Raw genomic sequence first — 27,216 nt, 5'->3', positions numbered from 1 at the left:
ATAGGTTGAATCCTGCTATGAGATGTCTGGAGAAAGGGGCCTGTAGGTGATAAAAACTCTTTGAAGTGGACGAGAGCCGAAATCCCGACATAGAGCTACGAACCCGGGCCAACCGGCATTTCCAAAAGATGGCATGGATTGACATCAGTCATAAATCAAGCCCCCCTCCATTAGGACACTGGGGGCTGAAACCGAAATCCAATCTCAAGAACTCAAGAACCAATCACCTATTGATCTGACAGACTATAAGGAACAGTGCACAGTCTCTCTCTCTCTCTCTCTCTCTCTCTATCTCTCTCTCTCTCTTTCTCTCTCACCTGAACCAGTAACTCGCTGCCACAGCTCAACCTGTAGCTCTGTTGCCCGAACCGGAACCAGAAACCAACCAAGTCTTTGCCGGCAACAGAAGAGTTAAACTGGGAGAAGGAGATTGAGCCGTACGAAGAATTCTTTTAAAGGACTTTATTAAATAAAGAACTTTACAGACTGCGCATGCCCGCCTGTGCCCACCTGATCAGTGGAGTTTTACAGCTGGACAATTGAGTAAGTCGAATGTATATGAAAGTGTTCAGTCATTTAAATAGCTATTTGAGTCTTAAGAAACTTGACCCTTGGAACGAACAGGGCCCTGCTTTCCTCAAAGACTTTGTCTTCAAGTAACTACGGTGGAACCCTGCTTACAAAGAAGATTTTGTGCACAACCTTGGAGCCTTCAAACCAGTGGAAAATCTGTTAGGAAAAGACTCTAATTTCGCGAAACCCCAACTTCCAGGTGCTTCGACTGAGTGGAAGTTCTTGGACAAAGCCGAACCGCACTGCCTTTGTTCCAAACCACACGGACCATGTGCCGTGTGCTGTGATCTGAGCCCGAAGACAGAGAGGCCTCTCTGCGACGAAGTTCAGATAAGTTTAACAGTTTGGAGTTCATGATTCATGACATTTGAGAAATCAATTAGAAATGTTATTCTGTGATTCAAAACTCTAGAATGTGTAATATCATTTCGTTTTCTTAAATATAAATGTGTGTTGCATTAAACTGTTTTGTTGATAATTTTAGAAATAAAATCTGTCAACCCCGAGAAATATCTTCTCATTCCTGTTTAACTGTTTAGTCTGAAATTGACACAAGTCAATAGACGTTAGATTATTGGTGGCCCTGCCTATCCTTGATCATTGAATAATAATCAGTTAAGGGAAATTGTGGTAACAAGTAACGATAGGATCTTTCTCGGCACCTAAACGTAAATGAGACTGATATATATATAACGAGAAGTTACCTGACATAAATACTAACCTGCGTAGTTATTTAATGTCTGACTAACAATACTAACGAGAGACTCACCTTCGTCTTACTAACCGGTATTGTAGTTAATGTGTTTATAACCTTTTTTGTTAAACGATTTGTGTGCTATCATATGCGATCCCATGGTCTTTGATTTGGTCACGGAAGTGATTTGTCTTTGATTTGTTGATCTAGAGTTGAATTTTAATTAGCTTTTCCCTTTTGTATAATTAGTGTAGTGCTACATTTAGTCTTTGTTTTTGAATAAATTTAACAATTTATATCTTTGGAATTGGTGTCTGTGTCCAATTATTACAGAAATTGAGTTCTACAAGATTCCAGGATTCGTGATAAGGTGATACTATAAATTCACTTCTTAAATTGAAATTTATAAGTGTACCTTACGATACAACTGATAGCACTGCAACTCAGTGTAGGTGTGCGTTCAGTCCGGCAAACACAACAATTCAGTTATGAAACGCTTTCTACAGGTGATGTATAAATGTAATATTTTCACACATTTGAATAAGTTTGATTTGATACAAGATTTATGAAGTTGACCAAACAAAATGACATAATATTTTTCAGGGGATAAAAATCTCACGACACAATTGGGTAGTCCTCACGGCACACGGGTTGAAAACCACTGAGCCAAGCCACGGTGCTTCTTGGCTTTGCACGGCCACTGAGACTGCCAGGGGAAGACGGTGAGAAGCTTCCCTTCGATAGCTCAGTTGGTAGAGCGGAGGACTGTAGGTTTCAGGCAGCGGGCATCCTTAGGTCGCTGGTTCAATTCCGGCTCGAAGGAAGGCGTGATTATGGTTTGACATCGGTTTTGGACGAGCTCCCAAATGTCAAGCCATTGGAATTGCATGAGGACAAGGAGAAAACACCGGAAATTCGGATTTGCTGTGGAGAACTCGCATTGCCCAAACATCTCATATGCATGTGACCCTGAGCCCAGTTTTCTAAACCGGCCAGAAAGCGGTCTGGAACAATCATGAAGCCAACACATTGTGAAGCACTTCACTGAAGCCCGGGTAGCTCAGCCGGTAGAGCATCAGACTTTTAATCTGAGGGTCCAGGGTTCGAGTCCCTGTTCGGGCGTCTTGTTGACCGAGGGCCATGATGGTGAAAAGCCTGGATGGCCTTCCAGGTGACAATGAAATATGCAGTTGCGTCTAGGCAAGGTGTCTAGTCCTCTTTGCTTCTTTCGGCAAATATCCAGCCTGGGCAAGTGTTGTCTTCCAGAGGCAAGTCAAGCCAGGAACTCTGAGAGATGTTTTTGCCGTTGACGACGTGTCACTTTAGAACAGCACAACATGCATCTCTACTTGACTTGGCACAATCTGTGAGGGTTGGGCCAACACAACGTGTCCACACATTTGCAGGCGTCTTGAAATACTTGGAATGACCTGTGGCCCCATGCCATGCAGAAGTCCACAGCTATGCGTGTCAGCATGCTCTGCTCTTCATCCCCAATGTGCCACTTGTAAGAACTGTGTAAAAAGCGACAGAGAACGTGATCAGCAAAGAAACACAATTCTCCTGAGAACAACAATCATCGTGCCGATCGTAATCTCAGTGCATACCTGGATGCCCAACAAGCCAAGCCAGTGGTTCCCAAGCGTTGTAATGCCACGGCACACTTTGCTGAGACCAAAAACCTTCGCGGCGCACCAACATGAAAAAAAAAAAAAAGGATTTACTAGGTATTGTCTCACCTGAATGGCAACAGGCTGCTAAAACTATTATCACACGCACATTGCATGTTAAAGTATGTCAGTAAGGGAGTAATTAAAAGGGCAAATGTGTGAAGTGCAAGGAGTGGCCCTTAGTGGTTAGGTAAAAAAGTACACAGACAAACTAAATAATCCCTTGATACAAATCATTTATTTAGTGCAGACAGACCAAGACCAGCCACAATAAACTATTCGCAGTAAATATAAATTCACAGCAAAATAGGTTCAGTTCACAATATCCTATAACAAGCTGCACAAAGGCAGCGCTAGCAGTGGAAAGAACGAAGAACTGCAGGAGAAACGCCGGGGCTATTTAGAGCCCGATTATTCAACACAGAGGGGGAAAACCAAGGCCAAATGAGACTTAGAGGAACAGGAGACATCCAACAACAGTATAAAGATAAAAAGGAATTCACCACATGTCCCTTTAATCAATTGCCTTGCAGTTCCACTGTGTAGCGTTATGTTGGGTGTATTTTGATAAGAGCATTTGGGCTCTGAGCTGAAGCACTGATCTAAAGAAGACCTCTCCACCCCCAAAGTTATCAGATTTCCTTTGCTCATCAGCTTGGAACTGGTTTGCATCAAAGTGACAGTTTTGGGGAGGATGGCACCGAGAAGAGGCCAAATAGGTTGAATCCTGCTATGAGATGTCTGGAGAAAGGGGCCTGTAGGTGACAAAAACTCTTTGAAGTGGACGAGAGCCGAAATCCCGACATAGAGCTACGAACCCGGGCCAACCGGCATTTCCAAAAGATGGCATGGATTGACATCAGTCATAAATCAAGCCCCCCTCCATTAGGACACTGGGGGCTGAAACCGAAATCCAATCTCAAGAACTCAAGAACCAATCACCTATTGATCTGACAGACTATAAGGAACAGTGCACAGTCTCTCTCTCTCTCTCTCTCTCTTTCTCTCTCACCTGAACCAGTAACTCGCTGCCACAGCTCAACCTGTAGCTCTGTTGCCCGAACCGGAACCAGAAACCAACCAAGTCTTTGCCGGCAACAGAAGAGTTAAACTGGGAGAAGGAGATTGAGCCGTACGAAGAATTCTTTTAAAGGACTTTATTAAATAAAGAACTTTACAGACTGCGCATGCCCGCCTGTGCCCACCTGATCAGTGGAGTTTTACAGCTGGACAATTGAGTAAGTCGAATGTATATGAAAGTGTTCAGTCATTTAAATAGCTATTTGAGTCTTAAGAAACTTGACCCTTGGAACGAACAGGGCCCTGCTTTCCTCAAAGACTTTGTCTTCAAGTAACTACGGTGGAACCCTGCTTACAAAGAAGATTTTGTGCACAACCTTGGAGCCTTCAAACCAGTGGAAAATCTGTTTGGAAAAGACTCTAATTTCGCGAAACCCCAACTTCCAGCTGCATCGACTGAGTGGAAGTTCTTGGACAAAGCCGAACCGCACTGCCTTTGTTCCAAACCACACGGACCATGTGCCGTGTGCTGTGATCTGAGCCCGAAGACAGAGAGGCCTCTCTGCGACGAAGTTCAGATAAGTTTAACAGTTTGGAGTTCATGATTCATGACATTTGAGAAATCAATTAGAAATGTTATTCTGTGATTCATAACTCTAGAATGTGTAATATCATTTAGTTTTCTTAAATATAAATGTGTGTTGCATTAAACTGTTTTGTTGATAATTTTAGAAATAAAATCTGTCAACCCCGAGAAATATCTTCTCATTCCTGTTTAACTGTTTAGTATGAAATTGACACAAGTCAATAGACGTTAGATTATTGGTGGCCCTGCCTATCCTTGATCATTGAATAATAATCAGTTAAGGGAAATTGTGGTAACAAGTAACGATAGGATCTTTCTCGGCACCTAAACGTAAATGAGACTGATATATATATAACGAGAAGTTACCTGACATAAATACTAACCTGCCTAGTTATTTAATGTCTGACTAACAATACTAACGAGAGACTCACCTTCGTCTTACTAACCGGTATTGTAGTTAATGTGTTTATAACCTTTTTTGTTTAACGATTTGTGTGTTATCATATGCGATCCCATGGTCTTTGATTTGGTCACGGAAGTGATTTGTCTTTGATTTGTTGATCTAGAGTTGAATTTTAATTAGCTTTTCCCTTTTGTATAATTAGTGTAGTGCTACATTTAGTCTTTGTTTTTGAATAAATTTAACAATTTATATCTTTGGAATTGGTGTCTGTGTCCAATTATTACAGAAATTGAGTTCTACAAGATTCCAGGATTCGTGATAAGGTGATACTATAAATTCACTTCTTAAATTGAAATTTATAAGTGTACCTTACGATACAACTGATAGCACTGCAACTCAGTGTAGGTGTGCGTTCAGTCCGGCAAACACAACATTTCAGTTATGAAACGCTTTCTACAGGTGATGTATAAATGTAATATTTTCACACATTTGAATAAGTTTGATTTGATACAAGATTTATGAAGTTGACCAAACAAAATGACATAATATTTTTCAGGGGATAAAAATCTCACGACACAATTGGGTAGTCCTCACGGCACACGGGTTGAAAACCACTGAGCCAAGCCACGGTGCTTCTTGGCTTTGCACGGCCACTGAGACTGCCAGGGGAAGACGGTGAGAAGCTTCCCTTCGATAGCTCAGTTGGTAGAGCGGAGGACTGTAGGTTTCAGACAGCGGGCATCCTTAGGTCGCTGGTTCAATTCCGGCTCGAAGGAAGTCGTGATTATGGTTTGACATCGGTTTTGGACGAGCTCCCAAATGTCAAGCCATTGGAATTGCATGAGGACAAGGAGAAAACACCGGAAATTCGGATTTGCTGTGGAGAACTCGCATTGCCCAAACATCTCATATGCATGTGACCCTTTTCACCCTGAGCCCAGTTTTCTAAACCGGCCAGAAAGCGGTCTGGAACAATCATGAAGCCCACACATTGTGAAGCACTTCACTGAAGCCCGGGTAGCTCAGCCGGTAGAGCATCAGACTTTTAATCTGAGGGTCCAGGGTTCGAGTCCCTGTTCGGGTGCCTTGTTGACCGAGGGCCCTGATGGTGAAAAGCCTGGATGGCCTTCCAGTTGACAATGAAATATGCAGTTGCGTCTAGGCAAGCTGTCTAGTCCTCTTTGCTTCTTTTGGCAAATATCCAGCCTGGGCAAGTGTTGTCTTCCAGAGGCAAGTCAAGCCAGGAACTCTGACGACGTGTCACTTTAGAACAGCACAACATGCATCTCTACTTGACTTGGCACAATCTGTGAGGGTTGGGCCAACACAACGTGTCCACACATTTGCAGGCGTCTTGAAATACTTGGAATGACCTGTGGCCCCATGCCATGCAGAAGTCCACAGCTATGCGTGTCAGCATGCTCTGCTCCTCATCCCCAATGTGCCACTTGTAAGAACTTTGTAAAAAGCGACAGAGAACATGATCAGCAAAGAAACACAATTCTCCTGAGAACGACAATCATCGTGCCGATCGTAATCTCAGTGCATACCTGGATGCCCAACAAGCCAAGCCAGTGGTTCCCAAGCGTTGTAATGCCACGGCACACTTTACTGAGACCAAAAACCTTCGCGGCGCACCAACATGAAAAAGAAAAAAAAAGGATTTACTAGGTATTGTCTCACCTGAATGGCAACAGGCTGCTAAAACTATTATCACACGCACATTGCATGTTAAAGTATGTCAGTAAGGGAGTAATTAAAAGGGCAAATGTGTGAAGTGCAAGGAGTGGCCCTTAGTGGTTAGGTAAAAAAGTACACAGACAAACTAAATAATCCCTTGATACAAATCATTTATTTAGTGCAGACAGACCAAGACCAGCCACAATAAACTATTCGCAGTAAATATAAATTCACAGCAAAATAGGTTCAGTTCACAATATCCTATAACAAGCTGCACAAAGGCAGCGCTAGCAGTGGAAAGAACGAAGAACTGCAGGAGAAACGCCGGGGCTATTTAGAGCCCGATTATTCAACACAGAGGGGGAAAACCAAGGCCAAATGAGACTTAGAGGAACAGGAGACATCCAACAACAGTATAAAGATGAAAAGGAATTCACCACATGTCCCTTTAATCAATTGCCTTGCAGTTCCACTGTGTAGCGTTATGTTGGGTGTATTTTGATAAGAGCATTTGGGCTCTGAGCTGAAGCACTGATCTAAAGAAGACCTCTCCACCCCCAAAGTTATCAGATTTCCTTTGCTCATCAGCTTGGAACTGGTTTGCATCAAAGTGACAGTTTTGGGGAGGATGGCACCGAGAAGAGGCCAAATAGGTTGAATCCTGCTATGAGATGTCTGGAGAAAGGGGCCTGTAGGTGATAAAAACTCTTTGAAGTGGACGAGAGCCGAAATCCCGACATAGAGCTACGAACCCGGGCCAACCGGCATTTCCAAAAGATGGCATGGATTGACATCAGTCATAAATCAAGCCCCCCTCCATTAGGACACTGGGGGCTGAAACCGAAATCCAATCTCAAGAACTCAAGAACCAATCACCTATTGATCTGACAGACTATAAGGAACAGTGCACAGTCTCTCTCTCTCTCTCTCTCTCTCTCTATCTCTCTCTCTCTCTTTCTCTCTCACCTGAACCAGTAACTCGCTGCCACAGCTCAACCTGTAGCTCTGTTGCCCGAACCGGAACCAGAAACCAACCAAGTCTTTGCCGGCAACAGAAGAGTTAAACTGGGAGAAGGAGATTGAGCCGTACGAAGAATTCTTTTAAAGGACTTTATTAAATAAAGAACTTTACAGACTGCGCATGCCCGCCTGTGCCCACCTGATCAGTGGAGTTTTACAGCTGGACAATTGAGTAAGTCGAATGTATATGAAAGTGTTCAGTCATTTAAATAGCTATTTGAGTCTTAAGAAACTTGACCCTTGGAACGAACAGGGCCCTGCTTTCCTCAAAGACTTTGTCTTCAAGTAACTACGGTGGAACCCTGCTTACAAAGAAGATTTTGTGCACAACCTTGGAGCCTTCAAACCAGTGGAAAATCTGTTTGGAAAAGACTCTAATTTCGCGAAACCCCAACTTCCAGGTGCATCGACTGAGTGGAAGTTCTTGGACAAAGCCGAACCGCACTGCCTTTGTTCCAAACCACACGGACCATGTGCCGTGTGCTGTGATCTGAGCCCGAAGACAGAGAGGCCTCTCTGCGACGAAGTTCAGATAAGTTTAACAGTTTGGAGTTCATGATTCATGACATTTGAGAAATCAATTAGAAATGTTATTCTGTGATTCATAACTCTAGAATGTGTAATATCATTTAGTTTTCTTAAATATAAATGTGTGTTGCATTAAACTGTTTTGTTGATAATTTTAGAAATAAAATCTGTCAACCCCGAGAAATATCTTCTCATTCCTGTTTAACTGTTTAGTCTGAAATTGACACAAGTCAATAGACGTTAGATAATTGGTGTCCCTGCCTATCCATGATCATTGAATAATAATCAGTTAAGGGAAATTGTGGTAACAAGTAATGATAGGATCTTTCTCGGCACCTAAACGTAAATGAGACTGATATATATATAACGAGAAGTTACCTGACATAAATACTAAACTGCGTAGTTATTTAATGTCTGACTAACAATACTAACGAGAGACTCACCTTCGTCTTACTAACCGGTATTGTAGTTAATGTGTTTATAACCTTTTTTGTTTAACGATTTGTGTGTTAGAGCATCAGACTTTTAATCTGAGGGTCCAGGGTTCGAGTCCCTGTTCGGGCGCCTTGTTGACCGAGGGCCATGATGGTGAAAAGCCTGGATGGCCTTCCAGGTGACAATGAAATATGCAGTTGCGTCTAGGCAAGGTGTCTAGTCCTCTTTGCTTCTTTCGGCAAATATCCAGCCTGGGCAAGTGTTGTCTTCCAGAGGCAAGTCAAGTCAGGAACTCTGAGAGATGTTTTTGCCGTTGATGACGTGTCACTTTAGAACAGCACAACATGCATCTCTACTTGACTTGGCACAATCTGTGAGGGTTGGGCCAACACAACGTGTCCACACATTTGCAGGCGTCTTGAAATACTTGGAATGACCTGTGGCCCCATGCCATGCAGAAGTCCACAGCTATGCGTGTCAGCATGCTCTGCTCCTCATCCCCAATGTGCCACTTGTAAGAACTTTGTAAAAAGCGACAGAGAACATGATCAGCAAAGAAACACAATTCTCCTGAGAACGACAATCATCGTGCCGATCGTAATCTCAGTGCATACCTGGATGCCCAACAAGCCAAGCCAGTGGTTCCCAAGCGTTGTAATGCCACGGCACACTTTGCTGAGACCAAAAACCTTCGCGGCGCACCAACATGAAAAAAAAAAAAAAGGATTTACTAGGTATTGTCTCACCTGAATGGCAACAGGCTGCTAAAACTATTATCACACGCACATTGCATGTTAAAGTATGTCAGTAAGGGAGTAATTAAAAGGGCAAATGTGTGAAGTGCAAGGAGTGGCCCTTAGTGGTTAGGTAAAAAAGTACACAGACAAACTAAATAATCCCTTGATACAAATCATTTATTTAGTGCAGACAGACCAAGACCAGCCACAATAAACTATTCGCAGTACATATAAATTCACAGCAAAATAGGTTCAGTTCACAATATCCTATAACAAGCTGCACAAAGGCAGCGCTAGCAGTGGAAAGAACGAAGAACTGCAGGAGAAACGCCGGGGCTATTTAGAGCCCGATTATTCAACACAGAGGGGGAAAACCAAGGCCAAATGAGACTTAGAGGAACAGGAGACATCCAACAACAGTATAAAGATGAAAAGGAATTCACCACATGTCCCTTTAATCAATTGCCTTGCAGTTCCACTGTGTAGCGTTATGTTGGGTGTATTTTGATAAGAGCATTTGGGCTCTGAGCTGAAGCACTGATCTAAAGAAGACCTCTCCACCCCCAAAGTTATCAGATTTCCTTTGCTCATCAGCTTGGAACTGGTTTGCATCAAAGTGACAGTTTTGGGGAGGATGGCACCGAGAAGAGGCCAAATAGGTTGAATCCTGCTATGAGATGTCTGGAGAAAGGGGCCTGTAGGTGATAAAAACTCTTTGAAGTGGACGAGAGCCGAAATCCCGACATAGAGCTACGAACCCGGGCCAACCGGCATTTCCAAAAGATGGCATGGATTGACATCAGTCATAAATCAAGCCCCCCTCCATTAGGACACTGGGGGCTGAAACCGAAATCCAATCTCAAGAACTCAAGAACCAATCACCTATTGATCTGACAGACTATAAGGAACAGTGCACAGTCTCTCTCTCTCTCTCTCTCTCTCTCTATCTCTCTCTCTCTCTTTCTCTCTCACCTGAACCAGTAACTCGCTGCCACAGCTCAACCTGTAGCTCTGTTGCCCGAACCGGAACCAGAAACCAACCAAGTCTTTGCCGGCAACAGAAGAGTTAAACTGGGAGAAGGAGATTGAGCCGTACGAAGAATTCTATTAAAGGACTTTATTAAATAAAGAACTTTACAGACTGCGCATGCCCGCCTGTGCCCACCTGATCAGTGGAGTTTTACAGCTGGACAATTGAGTAAGTCGAATGTATATGAAAGTGTTCAGTCATTTAAATAGCTATTTGAGTCTTAAGAAACTTGACCCTTGGAACGAACAGGGCCCTGCTTTCCTCAAAGACTTTGTCTTCAAGTAACTACGTTGGAACCCTGCTTACAAAGAAGATTTTGTGCACAACCTTGGAGCCTTCAAACCAGTGGAAAATCTGTTTGGAAAAGACTCTAATTTCGCGAAACCCCAATTTCCAGGTGCATCGACTGAGTGGAAGTTCTTGGACAAAGCCGAACCGCACTGCCTTTGTTCCAAACCACACGGACCATGTGCCGTGTGCTGTGATCTGAGCCCGAAGACAGAGAGGCCTCTCTGCGACGAAGTTCAGATAAGTTTAACAGTTTGGAGTTCATGATTCATGACATTTGAGAAATCAATTAGAAATGTTATTCTGTGATTCAAAACTCTAGAATATGTAATATCATTTAGTTTTCTTAAATATAAATGTGTGTTGCATTAAACTGTTTTGTTGATAATTTTAGAAATAAAATCTGTCAACCCCGAGAAATATCTTCTCATTCCTGTTTAACTGTTTAGTCTGAAATTGACACAAGTCAATAGACGTTAGATTATTGGTGGCCCTGCCTATCCTTGATCATTGAATAATAATCAGTTAAGGGAAATTGTGGTAACAAGTAACGATAGGATCTTTCTCGGCACCTAAACGTAAATGAGACTGATATATATATAACGAGAAGTTACCTGACATAAATACTAACCTGCGTAGTTATTTAATGTCTGACTAACAATACTAACGAGAGACTCACCTTCGTCTTACTAACCGGTATTGTAGTTAATGTGTTTATAACCTTTTTTGTTTAACGATTTGTGTGTTATCATATGCGATCCCATGGTCTTTGATTTGGTCACGGAAGTGATTTGTCTTTGATTTGTTGATCTAGAGTTGAATTTTAATTAGCTTTTCCCTTTTGTATAATTAGTGTAGTGCTACATTTAGTCTTTGTTTTTGAATAAATTTAACAATTTATATCTTTGGAATTGGTGTCTGTGTCCAATTATTACAGAAATTGAGTTCTACAAGATTCCAGGATTCGTGATAAGGTGATACTATAAATTCACTTCTTAAATTGAAATTTATAAGTGTACCTTACGATACAACTGATAGCACTGCAACTCAGTGTAGGTGTGCGTTCAGTCCGGCAAACACAACATTTCAGTTATGAAACGCTTTCTACAGGTGATGTATAAATGTAATATTTTCACACATTTGAATAAGTTTGATTTGATACAAGATTTATGAAGTTGACCAAACAAAATGACATAATATTTTTCAGGGGATAAAAATCTCACGACACAATTGGGTAGTCCTCACGGCACACGGGTTGAAAACCACTGAGCCAAGCCACGGTGCTTCTTGGCTTTGCACGGCCACTGAGACTGCCAGGGGAAGACGGTGAGAAGCTTCCCTTCGATAGCTCAGTTGGTAGAGCGGAGGACTGTAGGTTTCAGACAGCGGGCATCCTTAGGTCGCTGGTTCAATTCCGGCTCGAAGGAAGGCGTGATTATGGTTTGACATCGGTTTTGGACGAGCTCCCAAATGTCAAGCCATTGGAATTGCATGAGGACAAGGAGAAAACATCGGAAATTCGGATTTGCTGTGGAGAACTCGCATTGCCCAAACATCTCATATGCATGTGACCCTTTTCACCCTGAGCCCTGTTTTTTAAACCGGCCAGAAAGCGGTCTGGAACAATCATGAAGCCAACACATTGTGAAGCACTTCACTGAAGCCCGGGTAGCTCAGCCGGTAGAGCATCAGACTTTTAATCTGAGGGTCCAGGGTTTGAGTCCCTGTTCGGGCGCCTTGTTGACCGAGAGCCATGATGGTGAAAAGCCTGGATGGCCTTCCAGGTGACAATGAAATATGCAGTTGTGTCTAGGCAAGGTGTCTAGTCCTCTTTGCTTCTTTCGGCAAATATCCAGCCTGGGCAAGTGTTGTCTTCCAGAGGCAAGTCAAGCCAGGAACTCTGAGAGATGTTTTTGCCGTTGACGACGTGTCACTTTAGAACAGCACAACATGCATCTCTACTTGACTTGGCACAATCTGTGAGGGTTGGGCCAACACAACGTGTCCACACATTTGCAGGCGTCTTGAAATACTTGGAATGACCTGTGGCCCCATGCCATGCAGAAGTCCACAGCTATGCCTCATCCCCAATGTGCCACTTGTAAGAACTTTGTAAAAAGCGACAGAGAACATGATCAGCAAAGAAACACAATTCTCCTGAGAACGACAATCATCGTGCCGATCGTAATCTCAGTGCATACCTGGATGCCCAACAAGCCAAGCCAGTGGTTCCCAAGCGTTGTAATGCCACGGCACACTTTGCTGAGACCAAAAACCTTCGCGGCGCACCAACATGAAAAAAAAAAAAAAGGATTTACTAGGTATTGTCTCACCTGAATGGCAACAGGCTGCTAAAACTATTATCACACGCACATTGCATGTTAAAGTATGTCAGTAAGGGAGTAATTAAAAGGGCAAATGTGTGAAGTGCAAGGAGTGGCCCTTAGTGGTTAGGTAAAAAAGTACACAGACAAACTAAATAATCCCTTGATACAAATCATTTATTTAGTGCAGACAGACCAAGACCAGCCACAATAAACTATTCGCAGTAAATATAAATTCACAGCAAAATAGGTTCAGTTCACAATATCCTATAACAAGCTGCACAAACGCATCGCTAGCAGTGGAAAGAACGAAGAACTGCAGGAGAAACGCCGGGGCTATTTAGAGCCCGATTATTCAACACAGAGGGGGAAAACCAAGGCCAAATGAGACTTAGAGGAAGAGGAGACATCCAACAACAGTATAGAGATAAAAAGGAATTCACCACATGTCCCTTTAATCAATTGCCTTGCAGTTCCACTGTGTAGCGTTATGTTGGGTGTATTTTGATAAGAGCATTTGGGCTCTGAGCTGAAGCACTGATCTAAAGAAGACCTCTCCACCCCCAAAGTTATCAGATTTCCTTTGCTCATCAGCTTGGAACTGGTTTGCATCAAAGTGACAGTTTTGGGGAGGATGGCACCGAGAAGAGGCCAAATAGGTTGAATCCTGCTATGAGATGTCTGGAGAAAGGGGCCTGTAGGTGATAAAAACTCTTTGAAGTGGACGAGAGCCGAAATCCCGACATAGAGCTACGAACCCGGGCCAACCGGCATTTCCAAAAGATGGCATGGATTGACATCAGTCATAAATCAAGCCCCCCTCCATTAGGACACTGGGGGCTGAAACCGAAATCCAATCTCAAGAACTCAAGAACCAATCACCTAATGATCTGACAGACTATAAGGAACAGTGCACAGTCTCTCTCTCTCTCTCTCTCTCTCTTTCTCTCTCTCTCTCTTTCTCTCTCACCTGAACCAGTAACTCGCTGCCACAGCTCAACCTGTAGCTCTGTTGCCCGAACCGGAACCAGAAACCAACCAAGTCTTTGCCGGCAACAGAAGAGTTAAACTGGGAGAAGGAGATTGAGCCGTACGAAGAATTCTTTTAAAGGACTTTATTAAATAAAGAACTTTACAGACTGCGCATGCCCGCCTGTGCCCACCTGATCAGTGGAGTTTTACAGCTGGACAATTGAGTAAGTCGAATGTATATGAAAGTGTTCAGTCATTTAAATAGCTATTTGAGTCTTAAGAAACTTGACCCTTGGAACGAACAGGGCCCTGCTTTCCTCAAAGACTTTGTCTTCAAGTAACTACGGTGGAACCCTGCTTACAAAGAAGATTTTGTGCACAACCTTGGAGCCTTCAAACCAGTGGAAAATCTGTTTGGAAAAGACTCTAATTTCGCGAAACCCCAACTTCCATCTGCATCGACTGAGTGGAAGTTCTTGGACAAAGCCGAACCGCACTGCCTTTGTTCCAAACCACACGGACCATGTGCCGTGTGCTGTGATCTGAGCCCGAAGACAGAGAGGCCTCTCTGCGACGAAGTTCAGATAAGTTTAACAGTTTGGAGTTCATGATTCATGACATTTGAGAAATCAATTAGAAATGTTATTCTGTGATTCATAACTCTAGAATGTGTAATATCATTTAGTTTTCTTAAATATAAATGTGTGTTGCATTAAACTGTTTTGTTGATAATTTTAGAAATAAAATCTGTCAACCCCGAGAAATATCTTCTCATTCCTGTTTAACTGTTTAGTCTGAAATTGACACAAGTCAATAGACGTTAGATTATTGGTGGCCCTGCCTATCCTTGATCATTGAATAATAATCAGTTAAGGGAAATTGTGGTAACAAGTAACGATAGGATCTTTCTCGGCACCTAAACGTAAATGAGACTGATATATATATAACGAGAAGTTACCTGACATAAATACTAACCTGCGTAGTTATTTAATGTCTGACTAACAATACTAACGAGAGACTCACCTTCGTCTTACTAACCGGTATTGTAGTTAATGTGTTTATAACCTTTTTTGTTTAACGATTTGTGTGTTAGAGCATCAGACTTTTAATCTGAGGGTCCAGGGTTCGAGTCCCTGTTCGGGCGCCTTGTTGACCGAGGGCCATGATGGTGAAAAGCCTGGATGGCCTTCCAGGTGACAATGAAATATGCAGTTGCGTCTAGGCAAGGTGTCTAGTCCTCTTTGCTTCTTTCGGCAAATATCCAGCCTGGGCAAGTGTTGTCTTCCAGAGGCAAGTCAAGCCAGGAACTCTGAGAGATGTTTTTGCCGTTGACGACGTGTCACTTTAGAACAGCACAACATGCATCTCTACTTGACTTGGCACAATCTGTGAGGGTTGGGCCAACACAACGTGTCCACACATTTGCAGGCGTCTTGAAATACTTGGAATGACCTGTGGCCCCATGCCATGCAGAAGTCCACAGCTATGCGTGTCAGCATGCTCTGCTCTTCATCCCCAATGTGCCACTTGTAAGAACTGTGTAAAAAGCGACAGAGAACGTGATCAGCAAAGAAACACAATTCTCCTGAGAACGACAATCATCGTGCCGATCGTAATCTCAGTGCATACCTGGATGCCCAACAAGCCAAGCCAGTGGTTCCCAAGCGTTGTAATGCCACGGCACACTTTGCTGAGACCAAAAACCTTCGCGGCGCACCAACATGAAAAAAAAAAAAAAGGATTTACTAGGAATTGTCTCACCTGAATGGCAACAGGCTGCTAAAACTATTATCACACGCACATTGCATGTTAAAGTATGTCAGTAAGGGAGTAATTAAAAGGGCAAATGTGTGAAGTGCAAGGAGTGGCCCTTAGTGGTTAGGTAAAAAAGTACACAGACAAACTAAATAATCCCTTGATACAAATCATTTATTTAGTGCAGACAGACCAAGACCAGCCACAATAAACTATTCGCAGTACATATAAATTCACAGCAAAATAGGTTCAGTTCACAATATCCTATAACAAGCTGCACAAAGGCAGCGCTAGCAGTGGAAAGAACGAAGAACTGCAGGAGAAACGCCGGGGCTATTTAGAGCCCGATTATTCAACACAGAGGGGGAAAACCAAGGCCAAATGAGACTTAGAGGAACAGGAGACATCCAACAACAGTATAAAGATAAAAAGGAATTCACCACATGTCCCTTTAATCAATTGCCTTGCAGTTCCACTGTGTAGCGTTATGTTGGGTGTATTTTGATAAGAGCATTTGGGCTCTGAGCTGAAGCACTGATCTAAAGAAGACCTCTCCACCCCCAAAGTTATCAGATTTCCTTTGCTCATCAGCTTGGAACTGGTTTGCATCAAAGTGACAGTTTTGGGGAGGATGGCACCGAGAAGAGGCCAAATAGGTTGAATCCTGCTATGAGATGTCTGGAGAAAGGGGCCTGTAGGTGACAAAAACTCTTTGAAGTGGACGAGAGCCGAAATCCCGACATAGAGCTACGAACCCGGGCCAACCGGCATTTCCAAAAGATGGCATGGATTGACATCAGTCATAAATCAAGCCCCCCTCCATTAGGACACTGGGGGCTGAAACCGAAATCCAATCTCAAGAACTCAAGAACCAATCACCTATTGATCTGACAGACTATAAGGAACAGTGCACAGTCTCTCTCTCTCTCTCTCTCTCTTTCTCTCTCACCTGAACCAGTAATTCGCTGCCACAGCTCAACCTGTAGCTCTGTTGCCCGAACCGGAACCAGAAACCAACCAAGTCTTTGCCGGCAACAGAAGAGTTAAACTGGGAGAAGGAGATTGAGCCGTACGAAGAATTCTATTAAAGGACTATATTAAAGAAAGAACTTTACAGACTGCGCATGCCCGCCTGTGCCCACCTGATCAGTGGAGTTTTACAGCTGGACAATTGAGTACGTCGAATGTATATGAAAGTGTTCAGTCATTTAAATAGCTATTTGAGTCTTAAGAAACTTGACCCTTGGAACGAACAGGGCCCTGCTTTCCTCAAAGACTTTGTCTTCAAGTAACTACGGTGGAACCCTGCTTACAAAGAAGATTTTGTGCACAACCTTGGAGCCTTCAAACCAGTGGAAAATCTGTTTGGAAAAGACTCTAATTTCGCGAAACCCCAACTTCCAGCTGCATCGACTGAGTGGAAGTTCTTGGACAAAGCCGAACCGCACTGCCTTTGTTCCAAACCACACAGACCATGTGCCGTGTGCTGTGATCTGAGCCCGAAGACAGAGAGGCCTCTCTGCGACGAAGTTCAGATAAGTTTAACAGTTTGGAGTTCATGATTCATGACATTTGAGAAATCATTTAGAAATGTTATTCTGTGATTCATAACTCTAGAATGTGTAATATCATTTAGTTTTCTTAAATATAAATGTGTGTTGCATTAAACTGTTTTGTTGATAATTTTAGAAATAAAATCTGTCAACCCCGAGAAATATGTTCTCATTCCTGTTTAACTGTTTAGTATGAAATTGACACAAGTCAATAGACGTTAGATTATTGGTGGCCCTGCCTATCCTTGATCATTGAATAATAATCAGTTAAGGGAAATTGTGGTAACAAGTAACGATAGGATCTTTCTCGGCACCTAAACGTAAATGAGACTGATATATATATAACGAGAAGTTACCTGACATAAATACTAACCTGCGTAGTTATTTAATGTCTGACTAACAATACTAACGAGAGACTCACCTTCGTCTTACTAACCGGTATTGTAGTTAATGTGTTTAGAACCTTTTTTGTTTAACGATTTGTGTGTTAGAGCATCAGACTTTTAATCTGAGGGTCCAGGGTTCGAGTCCCTGTTCGGGCGCCTTGTTGACCGAGGGCCATGATGGTGAAAAGCCTGGATGGCCTTCCAGGTGACAATGAAATATGCAGTTGCGTCTAGGCAAGGTGTCTAGTCCTCTTTGCTTCTTTCGGCAAATATCCAGCCTGGGCAAGTGTTGTCTTCCAGAGGCAAGTCAAGCCAGGAACTCTGAGAGATGTTTTTGCCGTTGACGACGTGTCACTTTAGAACAGCACAACATGCATCTCTACTTGACTTGGCACAATCTGTGAGGGTTGGGCCAACACAACGTGTCCACACATTTGCAGGCGTCTTGAAATACTTGGAATGACCTGTGGCCCCATGCCATGCAGAAGTCCACAGCTATGCGTGTCAGCATGCTCTGCTCTTCATCCCCAATGTGCCACTTGTAAGAACTGTGTAAAAAGCGACAGAGAACGTGATCAGCAAAGAAACACAATTCTCCTGAGAACGACAATCATCGTGCCGATCGTAATCTCAGTGCATACCTGGATGCCCAACAAGCCAAGCCAGTGGTTCCCAAGCGTTGTAATGCCACGGCACACTTTGCTGAGACCAAAAACCTTCGCGGCGCACCAACATGAAAAAAAAAAAAAAGGATTTACTAGGTATTGTCTCACCTGAATGGCAACAGGCTGCTAAAACTATTATCACACGCACATTGCATGTTAAAGTATGTCAGTAAGGGAGTAATTAAAAGGGCAAATGTGTGAAGTGCAAGGAGTGGCCCTTAGTGGTTAGGTAAAAAAGTACACAGACAAACTAAATAATCCCTTGATACAAATCATTTATTTAGTGCAGACAGACCAAGACCAGCCACAATAAACTATTCGCAGTAAATATAAATTCACAGCAAAATAGGTTCAGTTCACAATATCCTATAACAAGCTGCACAAAGGCAGCGCTAGCAGTGGAAAGAACGAAGAACTGCAGGAGAAACGCCGGGGCTATTTAGAGCCCGATTATTCAACACAGAGGGGGAAAACCAAGGCCAAATGAGACTTAGAGGAACAGGAGACATCCAACAACAGTATAAAGATAAAAAGGAATTCACCACATGTCCCTTTAATCAATTGCCTTGCAGTTCCACTGTGTAGCGTTATGTTGGGTGTATTTTGATAAGAGCATTTGGGCTCTGAGCTGAAGCACTGATCTAAAGAAGACCTCTCCACCCCCAAAGTTATCAGATTTCCTTTGCTCATCAGCTTGGAACTGGTTTGCATCAAAGTGACAGTTTTGGGGAGGATGGCACCGAGAAGAGGCCAAATAGGTTGAATCCTGCTATGAGATGTCTGGAGAAAGGGGCCTGTAGGTGATAAAAACTCTTTGAAGTGGACGAGAGCCGAAATCCCGACATAGAGCTACGAACCCGGGCCAACCGGCATTTTCAAAAGATGGCATGGATTGACATCAGTCATAAATCAAGCCCCCCTCCATTAGGACACTGGGGGCTGAAACCGAAATCCAATCTCAAGAACTCAAGAACCAATCACCTATTGATCTGACAGACTATAAGGAACAGTGCACAGTCTCTCTCTCTCTCTCTCTCTCTCTCTTTCTCTCTCTCTCTCTTTCTCTCTCACCTGAACCAGTAACTCGCTGCCACAGCTCAACCTGTAGCTCTGTTGCCCGAACCGGAACCAGAAACCAACCAAGTCTTTGCCGGCAACAGAAGAGTTAAACTGGGAGAAGGAGATTGAGCCGTACGAAGAATTCTTTTAAAGGACTTTATTAAATAAAGAACTTTACAGACTGCGCATGCCCGCCTGTGCCCACCTGATCAGTGGAGTTTTACAGCTGGACAATTGAGTAAGTCGAATGTATATGAAAGTGTTCAGTCATTTAAATAGCTATTTGAGTCTTAAGAAACTTGACCCTTGGAACGAACAGGGCCCTGCTTTCCTCAAAGACTTTGTCTTCAAGTAACTACGGTGGAACCCTGCTTACAAAGAAGATTTTGTGCACAACCTTGGAGCCTTCAAACCAGTGGAAAATCTGTTTGGAAAAGACTCTAATTTCGCGAAACCCCAACTTCCAGCTGCATCGACTGAGTGGAAGTTCTTGGACAAAGCCGAACCGCACTGCCTTTGTTCCAAACCACACGGACCATGTGCCGTGTGCTGTGATCTGAGCCCGAAGACAGAGAGGCCTCTCTGCGACGAAGTTCAGATAAGTTTAACAGTTTGGAGTTCATGATTCATGACATTTGAGAAATCAATTAGAAATGTTATTCTGTGATTCATAACTCTAGAATGTGTAATATCATTTAGTTTTCTTAAATATAAATGTGTGTTGCATTAAACTGTTTTGTTGATAATTTTAGAAATAAAATCTGTCAACCCCGAGAAATATGTTCTCATTCCTGTTTAACTGTTTAGTTTGAAATTGACACAAGTCAATAGACGTTAGATTATTGGTGGCCCTGCCTATCCTTGATCATTGAATAATAATCAGTTAAGGGAAATTGTGGTAACAAGTAACGATAGGATCTTTCTCGGCACCTAAACGTAAATGAGACTGATATATATATAACGAGAAGTTACCTGACATAAATACTAACCTGCGTAGTTATTTAATGTCTGACTAACAATACTAACGAGAGACTCACCTTCGTCTTACTAACCGGTATTGTAGTTAATGTGTTTATAACCTTTTTTGTTTAACGATTTGTGTGTTATCATATGCGATCCCATGGTCTTTGATTTGGTCACGGAAGTGATTTGTCTTTGATTTGTTGATCTAGAGTTGAATTTTAATTAGCTTTTCCCTTTTGTATAATTAGTGTAGTGCTACATTTAGTCTTTGTTTTTGAATAAATTTAACAATTTATATCTTTGGAATTGGTGTCTGTGTCCAATTATTACAGAAATTGAGTTCTACAAGATTCCAGGATTCGTGATAAGGTGATACTATAAATTCACTTCTTAAATTGAAATTTATAAGTGTACCTTACGATACAACTGATAGCACTGCAACTCAGTGTAGGTGTGCGTTCAGTCCGGCAAACACAACATTTCAGTTATGAAACGCTTTCTACAGGTGATGTATAAATGTAATATTTTCACACATTTGAATAAGTTTGATTTGATACAAGATTTATGAAGTTGACCAAACAAAATGACATAATATTTTTCAGGGGATAAAAATCTCACGACACAATTGGGTAGTCCTCACGGCACACGGGTTGAAAACCACTGAGCCAAGCCACGGTGCTTCTTGGCTTTGCACGGCCACTGAGACTGCCAGGGGAAGACAGTGAGAATCTTCCCTTCGATAGCTCAGTTGGTAGAGCGGAGGACTGTAGGTTTCAGACAGCGGGCATCCTTAGGTCGCTGGTTCAATTCCGGCTCGAAGGAAGGCATGATTATGGTTTGACATCGGTTTTGGACGAGCTCCCAAATGTCAAGCCATTGGAATTGCATGAGGACAAGGAGAAAACACCGGAAATTCGGATTTGCTGTGGAGAACTCGCATTGCCCAAACATCTCATATGCATGTGGCCCTTTTCACCCTGAGCCCAGTTTTCTAAACCGGCCAGAAAGCGGTCTGGAACAATCATGAAGCCAACACATTGTGAAGCACTTCACTGAAGCCCGGGTAGCTCAGCCGGTAGAGCATCAGACTTTTAATCTGAGGGTCCAGGGTTCGAGTCCCTGTTCGGGTGCCTTGTTGACCGAGGGCCATGATGGTGAAAAGCCTGGATGGCCTTCCAGGTGACAATGAAATATGCAGTTGTGTCTAGGCAAGGTGTCTAGTCCTCTTTGCTTCTTTCTGCAAATATCCAGCCTGGGCAAGTGTTGTCTTCCAGAGGCAAGTCAAGCCAGGAACTCTGAGAGATGTTTTTGCCGTTGACGACGTGTCACTTTAGAACAGCACAACATGCATCTCTACTTGACTTGGCACAATCTGTGAGGGTTGGGCCAACACAACGTGTCCACACATTTGCAGGCGTCTTGAAATACTTGGAATGACCTGTGGCCCCATGCCATGCAGAAGTCCACAGCTATGCGTGTCAGCATGCTCTGCTCCTCATCCCCAATGTGCCACTTGTAAGAACTTTGTAAAAAGCGACAGAGAACATGATCAGCAAAGAAACACAATTCTCCTGAGAACGACAATCATCGTGCCGATCGTAATCTCAGTGCATACCTGGATGCCCAACAAGCCAAGCCAGTGGTTCCCAAGCGTTGTAATGCCACGGCACACTTTGCTGAGACCAAAAACCTTCGCGGCGCACCAACATGAAAAAAAAAAAAAAGGATTTACTAGGTATTGTCTCACCTGAATGGCAACAGGCTGCTAAAACTATTATCACACGCACATTGCATGTTAAAGTATGTCAGTAAGGGAGTAATTAAAAGGGCAAATGTGTGAAGTGCAAGGAGTGGCCCTTAGTGGTTAGGTAAAAAAGTACACAGACAAACTAAATAATCCCTTGATACAAATCATTTATTTAGTGCAGACAGACCAAGACCAGCCACAATAAACTATTCGCAGTAAATATAAATTCACAGCAAAATAGGTTCAGTTCACAATATCCTATAACAAGCTGTATTTAACGAAGTAGTTAAACGTTACAAAGGGCATTACAATTGTTGAAAAACAATAGCACACGGATCAAACATGCTATCCCCGCCATTTTATTCGATTTGATTAGACGTTTCGCGACCGAAATGTTTTGTGTGCAGACTGAACGCACACCTGAGCCGAGCACGATCACAATACATATCCACAGTTAATCTAAGCAGTATCATATTGTAACCATTTCGGTCTGTTATCAACCCTTCCGGATCCAAAACCAGGAGTCAGACACCCTTTTCGGTGGACATGCTGTTGACTTCTCACAAGCACCATCTGCCTTCACAAAGGCAGCGCTAGCAGTGGAAAGAACGAAGAACTGCAGAAGAAACGCCGGGGCTATTTAGAGCCCGATTATTCAACACAGAGGGGGGAAACCAAAGCCAAATGAGACTTAGAGGAACAGGAGACATCCAACAACAGTATAAAGATGAAAAGGAATTCACCACATGTCCCTTTAATCAATTGCCTTGCAGTTCCACTGTGTAGCGTTATGTTGGGTGTATTTTGATAAGAGCATTTGGGCTCTGAGCTGAAGCACTGATCTAAAGAAGACCTCTCCACCCCCAAAGTTATCAGATTTCCTTTGCTCATCAGCTTGGAACTGGTTTGCATCAAAGTGACAGTTTTGGGGAGGATGGCACCGAGAAGAGGCCAAATAGGTTGAATCCTGCTATGAGATGTCTGGAGAAAGGGGCCTGTAGGTGATAAAAACTCTTTGAAGTGGACGAGAGCCGAAATCCCGACATAGAGCTACGAACCCGGGCCAACCGGCATTTCCAAATGATGGCATGGATTGACATCAGTCATAAATCAAGCCCCCCTCCATTAGGACACTGGGGGCTGAAACCGAAATCCAATCTCAAGAACTCAAGAACCAATCACCTATTGATCTGACAGACTATAAGAAACAGTGCACAGTCTCTCTCTCTCTCTCTCTCTTTCTCTCTCACCTGAACCAGTAACTCGCTGCCACAGCTCAACCTGTAGCTCTGTTGCCCGAACCGGAACCAGAAACCAACCAAGTCTTTGCCGGCAACAGAAGAGTTAAACTGGGAGAAGTAGATTGAGCCGTACGAAGAATTCTATTAAAGGACTATATTAAAGAAAGAACTTTACAGACTGCGCATGCCCGCCTGTGCCCACCTGATCAGTGGAGTTTTACAGCTGGACAATTGAGTAAGTCGAATGTATATGAAAGTGTTCAGTCATTTAAATAGCTATTTGAGTCTTAAGAAACTTGACCCTTGGAACGAACAGGGCCCTGCTTTCCTCAAAGACTTTGTCTTCAAGTAACTACGGTGGAACCCTGCTTACAAAGAAGATTTTGTGCACAACCTTGGAGCCTTCAAACCAGTGGAAAATCTGTTGGAAAAGACTCTAATTTCGCGAAACCCCAATTTCCAGGTGCATCGACTGAGTGGAAGTTCTTGGACAAAGCCGAACCGCACTGCCTTTGTTCCAAACCACACGGACCATATGCCGTGTGCTGTGATCTGAGCCCGAAGACAGAGAGGCCTCTCTGTGACGAAGTTCAGATAAGTTTAACAGTTTGGAGTTCATGATTCATGACATTTGAGAAATCAATTAGAAATGTTATTCTGTGATTCAAAACTCTAGAATGTGTAATATCATTTCGTTTTCTTAAATATAAATGTGTGTTGCATTAAACTGTTTTGTTGATAATTTTAGAAATAAAATCTGTCAACCCCGAGAAATATCTTCTCATTCCTGTTTAACTGTTTAGTCTGAAATTGACACAAGTCAATAGACGTTAGATTATTGGTGGCCCTGCCTATCCTTGATCATTGAATAATAATCAGTTAAGGGAAATTGTGGTAACAAGTAATGATAGGATCTTTCTCGGCACCTAAACGTAAATGAGACTGATATATATATAACGAGAAGTTACCTGACATAAATACTAACCTGCGTAGTTATTTAATGTCTGACTAACAATACTAACGAGAGACTCACCTTCGTCTTACTAACCGGTATTGTAGTTAATGTGTTTATAACCTTTTTTGTTTAACGATTTGTGTGTTAGAGCATCAGACTTTTAATCTGAGGGTCCAGGGTTCGAGTCCCTGTTCGGGCGCATTGTTGACCGAGGGCCATGATGGTGAAAAGCCTGGATGGCCTTCCAGGTGACAATGAAATATGCAGTTGCGTCTAGGCAAGGTGTCTAGTCCTCTTTGCTTCTTTCGGCAAATATCCAGCCTGGGCAAGTGTTGTCTTCCAGAGGCAAGTCAAGCCAGGAACTCTGAGAGATGTTTTTGCCGTTGACGACGTGTCACTTTAGAACAGCACAACATGCATCTCTACTTGACTTGGCACAATCTGTGAGGGTTGGGCCAACACAACGTGTCCACACATTTGCAGGCGTCTTGAAATACTTGGAATGACCTGTGGCCCCATGCCATGCAGAAGTCCACAGCTATGCGTGTCAGCATGCTCTGCTCTTCATCCCCAATGTGCCACTTGTAAGAACTGTGTAAAAAGCGACAGAGAACGTGATCAGCAAAGAAACACAATTCTCCTGAGAACGACAATCATCGTGCCGATCGTAATCTCAGTGCATACCTGGATGCCCAACAAGCCAAGCCAGTGGTTCCCAAGCGTTGTAATGCCACGGAACACTTTGCTGAGACCAAAAACCTTTGCGGCGCACCAACATGAAAAAAAAAAAAAAGGATTTACTAGGTATTGTCTCACCTGAATGGCAACAGGCTGCTAAAACTATTATCACACGCACATTGCATGTTAAAGTATGTCAGTAAGGGAGTAATTAAAAGGGCAAATGTGTGAAGTGCAAGGAGTGGCCCTTAGTGGTTAGGTAAAAAAGTACACAGACAAACTAAATAATCCCTTGATACAAATCATTTATTTAGTGCAGACAGACCAAGACCAGCCACAATAAACTATTCGCAGTAAATATAAATTCACAGCAAAATAGGTTCAGTTCACAATATCCTATAACAAGCTGCACAAAGGCAGCGCTAGCAGTGGAAAGAACGAAGAACTGCAGGAGAAACGCCGGGGCTATTTAGAGCCCGATTATTCAACACAGAGGGGGAAAACCAGGGCCAAATGAGACTTAGATGAACAGGAGACATCCAACAACAGTATAAAGATAAAAAGGAATTCACCACATGTCCCTTTAATCAATTGCCTTGCAGTTCCACTGTGTAGCGTTATGTTGGGTGTATTTTGATAAGAGCATTTGGGCTCTGAGCTGAAGCACTGATCTAAAGAAGACCTCTCCACCCCCAAAGTTATCAGATTTCCTTTGCTCATCAGCTTGGAACTGGTTTGCATCAAAGTGACAGTTTTGGGGTGGATGGCACCGAGAAGAGGCCAAATAGGTTGAATCCTGCTATGAGATGTCTGGAGAAAGGGGCCTGTAGGTGATAAAAACTCTTTGAAGTGGACGAGAGCCGAAATCCCGACATAGAGCTACGAACCCGGGCCAACCGGCACTTCCAAAAGATGGCATGGATTGACATCAGTCATAAATCAAGCCCCCCTCCATTAAGACACTGGGGGCTGAAACCGAAATCCAATCTCAAGAACTCAAGAACCAATCACCTATTGATCTGACAGACTATAAGGAACAGTGCACAGTCTCTCTCTCTCTCTCTCTCTCTCTCTCTCTTTCTCTCTCACCTGAACCAGTAACTCGCTGCCACAGCTCAACCTGTAGCTCTGTTGCCCGAACCGGAACCAGAAACCAACCAAGTCTTTGCCGGCAACAGAAGAGTTAAACTGGGAGAAGGAGATTGAGCCGTACGAAGAATTCTATTAAAGGACTTTATTAAATAAAGAACTTTACAGACTGCGCATGCCCGCCTGTGCCCACCTGATCAGTGGAGTTTTACAGCTGGACAATTGAGTAAGTCGAATGTATATGAAAGTGTTCAGTCATTTAAATAGCTATTTGAGTCTTAAGAAACTTGACCCTTGGAACGAACAGGGCCCTGCTTTCCTCAAAGACTTTGTCTTCAAGTAACTACGGTGGAACCCTGCTTACAAAGAAGATTTTGTGCACAACCTTGGAGCCTTCAAACCAGTGGAAAATCTGTTTGGAAAAGACTCTAATTTCGCGAAACCCCAATTTCCAGGTGCATCGACTGAGTGGAAGTTCTTGGACAAAGCCGAACCGCACTGCCTTTGTTCCAAACCACACGGACCATGTGCCGTGTGCTGTGATCTGAGCCCGAAGACAGAGAGGCCTCTCTGCGACGAAGTTCAGATAAGTTTAACAGTTTGGAGTTCATGATTCATGACATTTGAGAAATCAATTAGAAATGTTATTCTGTGATTCAAAACTCTAGAATGTGTAATATCATTTAGTTTTCTTAAATATAAATGTGTGTTGCATTAAACTGTTTTGTTGATAATTTTAGAAATAAAATCTGTCAACCCCGAGAAATATCTTCTCATTCCTGTTTAACTGTTTAGTCTGAAATTGACACAAGTCAATAGACGTTAGATTATTGGTGGCCCTGCCTATCCTTGATCATTGAATAATAATCAGTTAAGGGAAATTGTGGTAACAAGTAACGATAGGATCTTTCTCGGCACCTAAACGTAAATGAGACTGATATATATATAACGAGAAGTTACCTGACATAAATACTAACCTGCGTAGTTATTTAATGTCTGACTAACAATACTAACGAGAGACTCACCTTCGTCTTACTAACCGGTATTGTAGTTAATGTGTTTATAACCTTTTTTGTTTAACGATTTGTGTGTTATCATATGCGATCCCATGGTCTTTGATTTGGTCACGGAAGTGATTTGTCTTTGATTTGTTGATCTAGAGTTG

At 42.9% G+C, this 27,216-nt stretch overlaps 8 non-coding genes across 8 annotated transcripts; all 8 read left to right on the top strand.

Annotated features, from left to right (window-relative positions):
* The first annotated feature begins 2,001 nt into the window (after positions 1–2,001).
* Positions 2,002–2,090, top strand: trnay-gua (transfer RNA tyrosine (anticodon GUA)). The gene is given in 2 exon segments: positions 2,002–2,038; positions 2,055–2,090. It is a non-coding gene; the product is annotated as a tRNA-Tyr (tRNA).
* A 226-nt stretch (positions 2,091–2,316) lies between these two features.
* Positions 2,317–2,389, top strand: trnak-uuu (transfer RNA lysine (anticodon UUU)). Its single transcript has one exon. It is a non-coding gene; the product is annotated as a tRNA-Lys (tRNA).
* Positions 2,390–5,633: 3,244 nt separating this feature from the next.
* trnay-gua (transfer RNA tyrosine (anticodon GUA)) lies at positions 5,634–5,722 on the top strand. The gene is given in 2 exon segments: positions 5,634–5,670; positions 5,687–5,722. It is a non-coding gene; the product is annotated as a tRNA-Tyr (tRNA).
* Positions 5,723–5,957: 235 nt separating this feature from the next.
* On the top strand, positions 5,958–6,030 carry trnak-uuu (transfer RNA lysine (anticodon UUU)). The gene has a single exon. It is a non-coding gene; the product is annotated as a tRNA-Lys (tRNA).
* Positions 6,031–12,002: 5,972 nt separating this feature from the next.
* On the top strand, positions 12,003–12,091 carry trnay-gua (transfer RNA tyrosine (anticodon GUA)). The gene is given in 2 exon segments: positions 12,003–12,039; positions 12,056–12,091. It is a non-coding gene; the product is annotated as a tRNA-Tyr (tRNA).
* A 235-nt stretch (positions 12,092–12,326) lies between these two features.
* On the top strand, positions 12,327–12,399 carry trnak-uuu (transfer RNA lysine (anticodon UUU)). Its single transcript has one exon. It is a non-coding gene; the product is annotated as a tRNA-Lys (tRNA).
* An 8,675-nt stretch (positions 12,400–21,074) lies between these two features.
* trnay-gua (transfer RNA tyrosine (anticodon GUA)) lies at positions 21,075–21,163 on the top strand. Its single transcript is given in 2 exon segments — positions 21,075–21,111; positions 21,128–21,163. It is a non-coding gene; the product is annotated as a tRNA-Tyr (tRNA).
* Positions 21,164–21,398: 235 nt separating this feature from the next.
* On the top strand, positions 21,399–21,471 carry trnak-uuu (transfer RNA lysine (anticodon UUU)). Its single transcript has one exon. It is a non-coding gene; the product is annotated as a tRNA-Lys (tRNA).
* Positions 21,472–27,216: the final 5,745 nt, after the last annotated feature.

The sequence above is a fragment of the Amia ocellicauda genome, unplaced genomic scaffold (assembly GCF_036373705.1).
Source record: "Amia ocellicauda isolate fAmiCal2 unplaced genomic scaffold, fAmiCal2.hap1 HAP1_SCAFFOLD_97, whole genome shotgun sequence".
Taxonomy (NCBI): domain Eukaryota; kingdom Metazoa; phylum Chordata; class Actinopteri; order Amiiformes; family Amiidae; genus Amia; species Amia ocellicauda.
The sequence above is the reverse complement of the archived record's forward strand: the minus strand, read 5'-3'. Positions and strand labels throughout refer to the sequence as shown.